Below are 12,916 nucleotides of genomic sequence, written 5' to 3' on the forward strand. Positions count from 1 at the left end.
CAAAAAAAACCACCAGCCCCAAGCTGGAGGGCGATGCTGCGCTGCTGTGCTGCACCACGGTGAGCATCGTGGGGGGAGAACCATAGGGGGGATAAGCACCATGATGGGGGGGGGGGGAGGAGATGAGCATCACGGGACGGCCCCAGCGGCTGCCAACACCATCCCCTCGATGCCAAGTGGTCTCCTTTCAGCCAGCGCTCAGTAAACGAGGTTTCCTCTCCATCCATTAGGAAAACAAGGCTTCCTCCCCGCTTCCCTTCTCCCTCGCAGGGTTACGGTGCTTATTTCTGAGGCGCTATTACCTTTGAGACAAAGCTCACCCGCAGCCACAGCCCAAAGCAAAAGCACCAAACGCGGCTGGAAAAGGAAGGACAAGAGAGCTCTGCCCTCACGTTCCGAGCTACGGATGGGCTGAACCCATCCCCGGATCCCCACCGAGCCCCATTCCCTACCTGCCCCGCCGCACCGCTCCGCACCGCGCCCGGCCTCACTGCGGCTGCAGGAGGAGGAGGAGGAGGAGAGGGGAGGGAAAGAGGAGAGGAGGGAAAGAGGAGGGGAAGGCTCGGGCAGCAGCACGGCAGGGACCGCCCCGACGTGACAGCATCTCCTCGCTGCCCGCCTCCAGCCCTCCCCCGGTCTACCCATAGGGCTGTGCTTTGCTGAGTCCGTGGCCTTGCAGCTGTTCGCCTCCCAGTTCCAGTTTGCCTGCGTCCCACCCAGCCCCTGTGTCACACAGTGACAGCATTGCAGGGGCCATTGCTCCTTGTCCTATCGCTGCACACCACCGAGAAGAGCCTGGTTTCCAGGGGTCTGGAGCACCTCCCCTATGAGGACAGGCTGAGGGAGCTGGGCTTGTTCAGCCTGGAGAAAAGAAGGCTGCGGGGTGACCTCATGGCAGCCTTTCAGTACCTAAAGGGAGCCTACAAACAGGAGGGGAATCAACTCTTTGCAAGGGTTGATATGTGTAGGACGATGGGAATGGTTTTAAGTTGAGGGAGGGGAGATTTAGGTCGGACATCAGGGGGAAATTCTTTACCCAGAGGGTGGTGAGGTGCTGGAACAGCTGCCCAGAGAGGTTGTGGATGCCCCGTCCTTCGAGGTGTTCAAGGCCAGGTTGGATGGGGCCCTGGGCAGCCTGGTTTAGCATTAAACGTGGAGGTTGGTGGCCCTGCATGTGGCAGGGGGTTGGAGATTCATGATCCTTGAGGTCCCTTCCACCCCTGGCCATTCTGTGATTCTGTTTCAACCATTTGCTTCCCGCCTCCCTTTAGATATTTACAAACCCTGATCAGATCAGCTCTGTCTTTTTTTCCTCGGGCTGAACAGACCCAGGTTTCTCAGCTTTTCTTCACACAAGAGATGCTGCAGGTCCTTCATCATCTTTGTGGCCCTCCGCTGGACTCCTCCTAGGAAATCCCTGTCTTTTTTTGTACTGGGATGCCCCATCCCTGCAGGCATTCAAGGCCAGGCTGGATGTGGCTCTGGGCAGCCTGGGCTGCTGGTTGGTGACCTGCACACAGCAGGGGTTGGAACTGGATGAGCATTGTGGGCCTTTTCAACCCAGGCCATTCTATGATTCTGTGTGGCCTCACCAGGGCAGAGCAGAGGGGGAGGATCACCTCCCTCAACCCGCTGGCCACACTCCTTTTAATGCACCCCAGGATCCCATTGGCCTTCTTGGCCACCCTGCTTGCTCATGGCCAGCTTGTTGTGCATCTCATACAATTACAGAACCATGGAACCATTCAGGTTGGAAAAAAGCTCTAAGCTCACCCACTCCAACCCCAGCCCACCCACCGTGCCCACTGCCCACGTCCCTCAGTGCCACATCTCCACATTGAACCCCTCCAGGGATGGTGACCCCACCACCTCCCCTGGGCAGCTGTGCCACAGCATCGCTGCTCTTTCTAAGAAATATTTCCTAATATCCCACACAACCCTTCCTTGTGCAGCTTGAGGCACAACACAAGTGGGGTTTTAGAGGGGCTGATGCACAGCTTACAGAGAAGAGAGAAAAAACGAAATTGTTGGACATAAGAAAAACAAGCATGGGAGCATCTCAGCCCTGAGCTACGCCAAGCAAAGGTCAGGCTGCAAGTCAGTTCTCCTGCAGGTGATTTTGGTCAACGAGATCTCAGACAGCACAGATGGCTGCAAAAGCAAACAAGAAGGGGCATAACGAAGGGTTCCTGTGTGAGTCAGCATCTCAGCTGGGCTGGGCACATTGCTAGAGATGTGTTTGCTTTTGGATTATGGTTTTCATTCCCAAAGCATAGAGAAAAGCATAGCGAAGGGTTTTACTCTTTGCTGGTTAAAGATTATACTGAAAGGCAGTTACAGATCCAAAGGCCTTTGCCCACAGTGCACCCAAGCAGAAAACACAGCGGCAAAATCCTCACTTTCCTTGCATTAAGCTCTGTCTTGTAAAGCCTTCTAAACCAAAAGCAGCCATTGAAATGTGAATGTGCCAAAAACTCATGCTGAGGTATAAATGGCAGCAGGAAAACCTACAGATTTCTAGAGAAGTAGAAACCCTTCCAAACGAGTTGTATGTAAAACCCTTCCCATACTGCACATAATCAGTAGATGGGAAACTGGGGAGGAAACGTGCCTGGTCATTCTCTAAAGAGAAGTTTAGCAATCTCGGGCTCTGGAATGGGATGTGAAACCATCTTTTAGGGTGACCTCTGGTGCTCACAGTTCTTGCAAAAACTGTCCCAAAATGTCAAAGAAAGCAATAAAGATGCAATGACACGGTGCTAAATGGTGCCAATATGTTTTTGCATTTCTCAAATAATTATTGCTCAGAACCAGGGTATGGAATGCAGCTTCTTCTATGGTTTGGTTTGGGACAGGAGACTAACGTGCTTCTCCCTGAACCCAAAGCCTGTGCTGCAGGTTCCTTCTGGATGTGTGCCTCCACATTTTGCCTAATTCATCTTAATTGGAAGCTTGTAAGCACTACGATTTGACTGCCAAAACAGCACTGTGGTACATTCTTTTGAAGATCTTTTAATGTTCTTTCCCTCACCTCATTCCTCCACAGAATCATAGAATGGCCTGGGTTGAAAAGGACCACAATGATCATCTCGTTTCAACCCCCTGCTGTGTGCAGGGTCACCAACCAGCAGACCAGGTTGCCCAGAGCTTTGTGGCAGTGCAGCCTCCTGGAGCATCTTCTGCTGATGGTTCATCTCCCTATCCTGCCCTGCATGTGTTTGCAACAGAACATCTCCCACAAGGCGTGGGGTAAAGATGGGCATAACGTGGTTCTTATCAAACCCAGATGAATAACCAGGTCAAAGCAATTGGTGAGCAGGATTCTGTAAGGATTCTGCCTGAGAAATCACAGAATCACAGGACGGCCAGGATTGGAAGAGACCTCAAGGATTGTGAAGCTCCAACTCCCTGCCACAGGCGGGGACACCAACCTCCCTGTTTAATACCAGCCCAGGCTGCCCAGGGCCCCATCCAACCTGGCCTTGAACACCTCCAGGGATGGAGCATCCACAACTTCTCTGGGCAGCTGCTCCAGCACCTCACCACTCTCAGAGTAAAGAACATAGTAAAGAAATGCTGGGAGAGTACTGATAACATCCTCCCCTCCACATCTGAGATATCCTGAACTCAAATCCTCATTCTTGAAGCACGTGGCTTTAAAAAGCTCACCCAAATGTGCCAGCTGTTAGCTGATTCTGTTGGACTTCTGCTTGCCAGAAGCAGCTGGGGTTGTTAACAGTCCTCCCCCTTCTAAGCCCCTTCTGCTTTACAGCTCCCTGCGAGGCTGAAGGTCCCTTCTGGTGTTATTTATCACTCTGGACACATGCAACAGCATCTTCCCCCTGGTTCCCATCAGATCCTTGCATACAGGGAACTCCGGTTGTGCAAGCCCTGGTGACTCAGTGTGCTCACGAGGAAGCAGGTGACTCTGCTGGGACGTGACTCAGGAATGGGTGACATAAGCAAAAACCTTCACTGTGGCTGGGAGGCACTGAGTCCAGATCTGAGTGAATCCACAACTGAGAGATGGTGAGAGCAGGATCATACATGGCACGGGAAGTTAAAAGCAGGAATATTGTTTGTTGCTTGGAAATGTCTTGGTATGTCCTGCCATGGGCAGGGAGAAGGATGGAGGGAAAACCACTCAGGGCTTCTATTCCCAGTGTGTCCCAACTTTGCTTTGGGAAAAGGGGGTACAGTTAATCTTTGGCTCTAAGGCAAGGCAAAATCCTTCTCAAAATTAAACATGAATAGCATTTTCACACTGGAACAGGTTGCCCAAGGAGGCTGTGGATGCCCCATCCCTGCAGGCATTCAAGGCCAGGCTGGATGTGGCTCTGGGCAGCCTGGGCTGCTGGTGGGAGATCCTGCACACAGCAGTGGGTTGGAATTGGATGAGCATTGTGCTCGTTTTCAACCCAGGCCATTCTGTGTCTCTATGATTTTCCATATTTTGTAACAAAAGGTTTCTCTTGGTTCCCTTGCTTCATCACCGCTCTGATGTCCATCTTCCTTTGACTTCAAGCAAACAATTGACCATACTGTATCTACAGTGTGCTCAAGCGAGTGCCAAGCTTCTCTCACGCAAAGGTCTTTCTGCATGCCTGGCATATAAAGGAGGATGAGTAAAATTTGTCCTGCATCAGCTTTGGGAGAGATCTTTGCAGCATCTGGATGGGAGCTGCCCAGTTCCCTCAGTTACTGAATTTCACCAGGCATCTTGGCCAGCTCTCCCAGCAGTGTTTGGCTCTGGTGAAGCCATTGGTGAGCCTTGCAGTTAGCAGCCTGGGGTGGTTTTTACCTCTGTGACTTTGGGTGATTTTTTAATCCGTGGGCCATGTTTCCATCTGTGCTGGAGGGGCTCCTGCCCCAGCTTTTCGGGTTGGGCCTTCCAACTCAAAACAGTTGTATGATGATTCAAAGCCAGGCTGGATAGGGCTGTGAGCAACCTGGTGTAGAGCGAGGTGTCCCTGACTATAGCAGGGGGTTGGAACTGCATGATTTTAAAGCTCCCTTCTAATCCAAACCATTCTATGAACCTAGGGTTCTATCTCAGCCCCTTTCTGTGAGCACCTCCCTTTATCACTTGCTGAGCTTGCACTTTGGAGACACGTGACTGCCATCTCTGCCCTGGCTTGTGATGGAAAGTGAGACCTGGCTGTCCCTCCTGCGGTCTCCCCCTGCTCAGATGATGTGTTTGCATAAGAGGAGCTGGAGTGGAACAGCTCTCATGCTTCAGATAGAAACCTCCAGCTGGCCCCGGGGGAGGAAATCCACTGAAAAGAAGAAGTGGCAGAGCAACCAGGGCACTGACACACTGTGAAAATCTGCATGCAGAGCATTTTTCTGTGGGTGCTTGAGACACCAACCTCTGGCCCACACAGCATCACCCAAACCCTATGGCTGAGAGCAGTGCCCGCAATCTTATTGCTGTCGTTGAAGTTACCTCTGTCTCCTTACGTGAAATACATTTTTTGGGAATACTTTTAGGTTAACATGCTTGTCCTGTGTTTGGCATGGGTAGAGATATAAGGGATAGAAGCTGTGTCATAGAATCACAGAATGGCCTGGGTTGCAAAGGAGCACAATGCTCATCCAGCTCCAACCCCCTGCTGTGTGCAGGTCACCAACCAGCAGCCCAGGCTGCCCAGAGCCACATCCAGCCTGGCCTTGAATGCCTGCAGGGATGGGGCATCCACAGCCTCCTTGGGCAACCTGTTCCAGTGCATCATCAGAGAGACACCAGCCCTTTTGCAGATCCATTGTCAACCGAAGAGCAATGGTTTTAAACTGAAAAAAAAAGGTAGGTTTAGGTTGGTTATGAGGAAGAAATGTTGCACGGTGAGGGCAGTGAGGCAGTGGCACTGCTGCCTGGAGAGCTGTGGGTGCTCCATCCTTGCAGTGCCCAAGGCCATGGATGGGGCTGTGGGCAGCCTGATCTATGGGAGGTGTCCCTGCCCATGTTGGGATTGGGGCTGGGTAGGATTTAAGGGCCCTTCCAACCCAAACCATCTTGTGATTCTATCAGCTTCCCCATTACAGAATGCACAATCTGACAGAGCCCAGGTGGAGAAAGCAGCCAGCCTTGGTCTTTGGGGCTGAGCTACAGCCACTTTGCTGGGCAGCCTCCTTCCTTCCACCTGCAAAGCTGGGAGAAGGCTTGCTGCCTCCTTGCAAGAAGGGAAACGTCCCAGTATTCTTCAGAAACGGGTGTTTGTGGTGCTCTGGTGAAAGGTTATCTCAGCAGGCACTGTGCCAGGTGCTCAATGACGTGCGTGCATCCTTAGTGCACTGCTGGCCTCCAGGGACCCGTTCTGTCCCTGTAACCCTATTCCTTGCTGTTTGCTTTATTTATACGTGAGCCCCAAGGGGGGAAGTGGAAATAGGAAGAGGAATGGTGGGACTGGAAACTGGGGTCACTCCTAAGGAGGTGGGACAGGAAGGACGAAGCGCCCGGGAGGGTTTGCTGAGGGACCACAGACTGTGAGAGATGGCTGCCTACCAGCCAGCCTGGGGCTGCTCGGATGCTTTAATTGGAATGCAGTTAGAAAGCAATGCAGGAGAGGGAGGCTGATGGGGAGGTCCCCACAGGTGAAGGGACGCTCCCCTGGGGGGCAAAGCCCGGCTGGGGACCTCTGGGTTTTACTGGCTGCGACCCGAGCAGTAGGGAAACCATTCTGCTTGGGGTTTCGGTGGTTCTTCATGCCATCTCGTGGTCAGGGAGGGCTTTGCAACGAGCTGAAAGCTGCCCGGCTCCTGCTGCACCTTCCCAAGGCACGGCGAAAGCTGCTCGTGGCAACAGATTGGGCAAGTCCAGTTCCTCGGAGGCGATTTCCATCATCCCGTTCCGTAGCTCTTTGGGAATGGCTCCCGTAAGGAGCCGGGGCATTTTTCTATTTCTCATCCCATCCCATTTTTACCTCCTGAGGGGAAGGTCCATCCTCCAGCAGAGGGCAGAGATGGACGGGGGGGTTCATCTCACCTTCACCCCAACCCTACATCCCTACATGTGTGGCCATTGCCTCCGTCCCTCTGAGGGCATTCAGGTGGTCCCTCTCCTCTTTCTGCCCCTCTCTGAATGAGGCAAAGGCAAATCCCCCTCAAAGGAATGGAAAACCAGGAGGAGGTGAATTGTTGGAGCTGCTGAATCCTTATCTCTGCCTACAAGAGAGATTGAATCAAGTCCAAGCCCTGTGATGCTGCTGTTGGTGTCACAGCTCTTATTGACCCAATGCAGATACTGAAGGGAGCATTGCAGAGACCTGCTGGCAGCTAAACAAGGAGCTCTGCCATCACAGCACAAAATACCTCCAAGACCAAAATGCCAGAGGTGTGTGTACATCAGGAATGAACAGGAAGCTGAGCACCTGAAGATCTCAGTGGCAAGAGGACCAAACCTCTGCTACTGCCTAACAGGAGCCCACGTGTTTGTGAAGCTTGCTCAATCTTTGCAGCTGCAGAGGTCTGAGCAAATAGCTCCTGGCTGGGGCAGCAGGGCGTCCAGTTGGGAGCAGGGCTTGCCAAGGGATGCAAAAAAAAACAAAAAGTAAGGAGAAAATGGGGTTTTGGAAAGGTTTTGTGTGTTACTCTTCTCTGGTCTCACTGTTAAATGATGCTGTGGAGCTGGCAACACATTTTCAGGTACTTAAATGCACGAATCTTGCTTTCACGAGCAAGAGTTTTCATTCCCATCTTAGGCTGGGAGTCCCTTTGCCATGTCCAGGGGATGTTAAGGAGGGACAGGGGAATGAAGATTTGCTCCAGATCATCTCCTGGCAATGGAAATGGGAAAGAATCCTGGAAAACTCCAGCTGGAGATGAAGATTGCAAAGGTTTGGGAAGCCTCGTGCACAGCAAGCCCAGAGGTGCTAAAGACCTAACAATGATACACAGAGCATGAGCTAATGAGAAACAGCTTCCCAGCTTCACAGTGGGATTATCTGGGGGAGAGATGGGAGCATCTCGTGACAGCCGTGCTGAGACAGAGCAGTCAGGTTTCTGCCAGGGCTCCTTTCCAAGTTCTCACCACCCCTGCTGCCTTGCAAAGAATTTTCTTACCAGCTAAATAGATACAGCAGGAGGAAGGTAGTAAGTTTGACTTGATGGGAGTTGTGATATTCTGGAGCTTTGGAGACGTTTTGCTTTTTAGGAGGAAATCCAATAGTTGAGTTGATTCCTGGATGGTTAGGTAGCATGTTGGCTAAGCTGAAATGGGTCTTTTTTTGTCACAGTATCATTAAGGCTGGAAAAGATCTCTAAGATTGTCAAGCCTAACTGCAGCTCACACCCACCATGCATATTGTCCACTTCCCTCAGTGCCATGTCTCCGTGGTTCTGGAACACCTCCAGGGATGCTGACCCCACCACCTCCATGGGCAGCTGTGCCACTGCATCACCACTCTTTAGGACAAGAAGTTTTCCCATGAGGTGGCCTTTTTCACGTGGAAAAAGGGAGAAGGTGTCCCAGCACATGGCTTGGACAGCCCTTGTTCATGGAGCTGTTGGTACCACCAGATGTGTGCATGGTGGGGACCCCAACTCATCATCCATGTCTGACCCTGGGTCTTCATTCCAGGACATCACAGTGGTGCAGGAAGTTCCTGTGATGAAGAGTTGTAATGATGGATTGCTAGCCATCATCATCATCATGAACATAGAATCATATGTTCATAGAATGGTTTGGTTTGGAAGGGGCCTTTAAATCATCCGGTTCCAACCCTTGCTATAGGCAGGGACACCTCCCTCTAGACCAGATTGCTCACAGCCCTATCCAGCCTGGCTTTGAATCACCATACGACTGTTTGAGTTGGAAGGGGCCTCTAAAGTTCACCTAGTCCATCTCCCTGCAGTGAACACCTACAGCTCAGAGCCCTATCCACCCAGACCTTGGGTGTCCCCAGGGATGGGGCACCCACTGCCTCTCTGGGCAAGCTATGCTGGTGCCTCACCACCCTTACAGCAATTTTTTTTTCCTTCTATCCAATCTAAACCTAAATAACGAGAGCTCACAGAACGGGCTCCATGTGTCATCCTGGCCCCATGTGTCCACCAAGTGTCCACCAAGGTCTCAACTGTGTTGCAAGAGGTGGCCCCATCTCATGGTCCTGAGTCATTCCAGCATCAAGCAGAGTGATGTCCTAGCCCTGAGCTGGCACACACCCAAGGGAACGAACACCACAGAAGTGGGGACCTCCTGCTGGGAACCCCTGTGTCAAGGGCTTGGGCCTCCTACCATCATCCCCACCTTCCTCTCTACTGCAGTGCTGAGCTGCACGTCCCAAGGTGAACAAACTACTGTCCCAAAAAGGGATAGAAGCACCCACTGAAAAAGCCAGGACCAGTGTTTACGCCAGAAGATGCACAAACATCTCAGCTGAACTACCTTGACCTCCAAAGGAGGCTTATTTCTGCTTACCTCTGCATCCCTGGGGTAGCCCATAGCACAGTTATTCTTGGATCCCGGTGCTGTCGTTTCCGCCTAATGCTATTTCCTTCAGTGCAGGGTCAGAGCCACCACTCTCCCATTGAAGATCCTGGGTTGCCCGTGGTCTCTGGGATGGCCTCTGCAGAAGGACGTCGGCCAAAGGAGGAAGTGTTTTGACAGGAGCCAATGGTGCAGGAGCCGGGGAGGCTGGAGGGTGCTGGGTGAGGAAGAAAAACAGGAAGGTGGTGGTAGATAAGGAGAAGAACCTGGAAGAGGAACATAGAGGAATCATGGAGAAAGCATGGAAATTGAAATTCTAGCTTCTGCTACAGCAGACATCGTGCTGCAGAAGGAAGCCACCAAGACAAAAGTGGTCCGGAGAAGTCTGTCATTGCATTAAGAAAATGCCCCCAAAGCTAGGTGTGGGATGATGGATGGGGATCTTACAGGTCTGCACATGGGGTTGTTCCTGGCTGGCTGAATCCATGTGCAAAACTGTTTATTAGCCTGTTGTGAAATCCTGACAGTCAGGGACACGCTTCCATCAAGGCCTGACCGAGGCACTGCTCTTGGGATAGACAGCCCAATTGAAGGGGTTTTCTAGGGGACAGGGCTCAGTGGGAACCCACAGTTCTGGAGGAAACATCACATAATGTTACATAGCAGACATTTGTGCCAATGTCCCCGGTCTGTCCAACCTCAAGGTTCCCTTTAGAATCACACAATCACACTACTGTTAGATTAAAAATGACTGACACTATCATCAAACCAACAGTACCAAATCCACCACCAACCCATGTCAGTAACACCCTGGCTACACATCTCTCAAATACCTCCAGGGAATGGGACTCCAGCACCTCTCTGAGCAGCCCATTCCAATGCCTAGCAACCCTTTCTTCCTGATATCCGATCCAAACCTCCCCTAGCACAACGTGAGGCTGTTTCCTTGTGTTCTTGCCATCTTCCATCCTGATCACTGCTGTCCCCTTTGCTGCAGACCTCCCCAGAGCACAGATAGGTGTGATGAGGGACACGTAGCATAGTGGACCTTCAGAATTGTTTCTCAATCTTTGGGATGCTGGAAGTGTGTCAGGTCTAAGACCTGTTCGCTCCAGGAAAGATTTTTGGGGGTGGTCCCTGGTATGTATTGATGGCCAGTCTGTGTTCAAGGCTTGTTCAGCTCAGTGCTCTATAGATGGGGTTGAAAGCAAGGTCTTAGTGCTTACAGATTACAGACTGTTGTTTCATTCCTTTTTTTGGTAAGAGAAATCACGGAGGTCCTTTCAACGTAGCTAGACCAACAGATCTGATGTATGATGACCCCAGAAGTGAAGAGGGTAATCCTACAAAGCAATGATATGGGCAGAGCATCCCTACCCACAGGATGCAGGCAGATGGGCCCACCAGAACTGCCCTGCTAACCTGTTCCAGGGGCTGTTTCTGACAGTGCTGTGTGATGGGGGGGCCATCACCATGTCACTGTCATTCTTCTCTTTGTGCTTCCCTTGGGATCCCATCTCTCTGGCACAGGATGGGACACGACATGATGATAATATTTGAGTTATGGGAGCCAAAGTCTCCTAGCATTTCCAGGCATGTCTCGGGCAGCTGTAGGAATGTGGGACTCCAGGGTCTGTCCTTCAGCATCCTACTGCTGCTTTGGGTATCTCTGGGTGTGCACTGGAGCCCTGCATTCTTGTCTGGTGGGTCTGGATGTGGACTTGTGGTCCCACGGTGGGCATGACATAGCTGGAGGGGTATGAGGTGGTGCTGCCTGGGATGGGCAAGGACGAGATCCCTTTTGGCCTTTCAGGTGGAAAAATGCCTCTAAAAACACAAGAACAGAAATCCCTACAGCTAAGGCAGATCCTGGACTACACTCTGGGAATTGCTAAGTATGAGAGTGGGTTGTTCATCCGAAGAGAGCAGAAGACAACCCTGAGACACGGTCTGCTCCTTGCACTCCTTTGCTTCCTCTGTACAAAGGGAGAAGGTGGGGAGCAGGGGGTGGTGGTGGCCAGGTTGTCCTCTCCTAGGGGGTGGGGAGGCTGCATTTGTGAATGGAAATTCGCCACCATGTCCCTGCTTGGGTTTGTTATCTCTGCTGCTATTTTGGTCAGCAAGAAGCAGGCAAACCCTTGCCAGACCCTGAGAGAGGAGCCGGGAGAAGCAACAGGAGAGGGTTGGGAGTCGGAGCAGCTCCTCTGTCGTCAGAAGACGCCAATCCCAGCCAAGGTCTCCGCCAGTCCGGAGATAGCGGGGTCCTCTGGAGACTGGGCTCAGCCCGGGATCATTGAGCTAAGTGGGATCGGTGACAGGCTGCACATGAGTGCTGATAAGAGCCGGATAACAGTAGCCAAACTCCCACGGCCTCAGCAGGCACGGCTGAGCACCCTGGGGACCAGGCGAGGTGCACCCCCAGCTTTTGTTTTCACTGGGATGGGGGACAGAAATGGGTTTGCATCCCCACCCCGGGAGAAAATTTGTGTGGTAAGAGGTGGAAATCACTTTTTATAGACTTTCTTTTTTTTTCTTTTTACAGAAGGGGTTTTCGTGCAGAACGCTTTTGCTTTTCAGTTTGCTCAAGGGAAAAAAATAATACATCGGAGCCACAGGATGTTTCTGTAGGAGGTTTAATTCTGTCAAAAAGCAGTTTCTTCAGTATGAAAGTAAGTGGTTCTTCCATAACAGTCTGTGTCCCGAGATAGCCTCTGTTACTGTAAAGACACAACAAGGACTCTATTCTAAGATATTTCTAATAAACAGTGTCTGACACCCTGGGCACCTCCTTCAGATCCCAGGTGATCCCAGGTTGCCCTGGCTGGAGCTAGGGTGGATCAGAGAGTCGTGAGGTCCCCTCCAGCCTCAATGGCTCCATATCTTCATGAGCATTCATCTTCGGGACACTGCGTTACCTTTGCCTCCATCTCACAAGTGAGTAAACTGAGGCAGGAAGACTTGGAGAGCCATTCAGAAGCAGGAACAGAGACCAGCCCACCACGTGTCAGAGCAAATGCTGTAGCTGAACAAGTGCCAAACCTTAAATAAGGAACTTTCTCTTGTCGATCCTTTATTGACCTCTTGTTTGCTGGGATATTGGCTCAGGCAGTCACAGCCAAGAAAAAAAACACTGTTTTTTTTATTCAGTATTTATTTCACTGCCTGGAAGATGGATCAGCACCAGAGATACTTCTGGGCTGGTGCAGAACCCTCTCGAAAGTTTTCCTGCATGTACTTACTGACAGTGTTTCTAAATGAGTCAGAAGTTTTGCTTTAAGATTTCTCAAGGAGGACAAGCCACAGGGGGAACCTCTGCTCCTTTCTCCCCATGGCTCATACAAGAGATTCCTAGAGCTAACCCATGCATGGCTGAATGCTAATTTGGGATCTGTCTGCCTCCAGAGCCACCATCATGCTCAGCAAATGCTACCCTATGTATTTTTGGCCAATATATTTCTGTCCTGTTTTTAAGTCTCGTGCAGTTGTGCCTTG

This window comes from Tetrao urogallus, assembly GCF_951394365.1.
Source record: "Tetrao urogallus genome assembly, chromosome: 2".
Taxonomy (NCBI): domain Eukaryota; kingdom Metazoa; phylum Chordata; class Aves; order Galliformes; family Phasianidae; genus Tetrao; species Tetrao urogallus.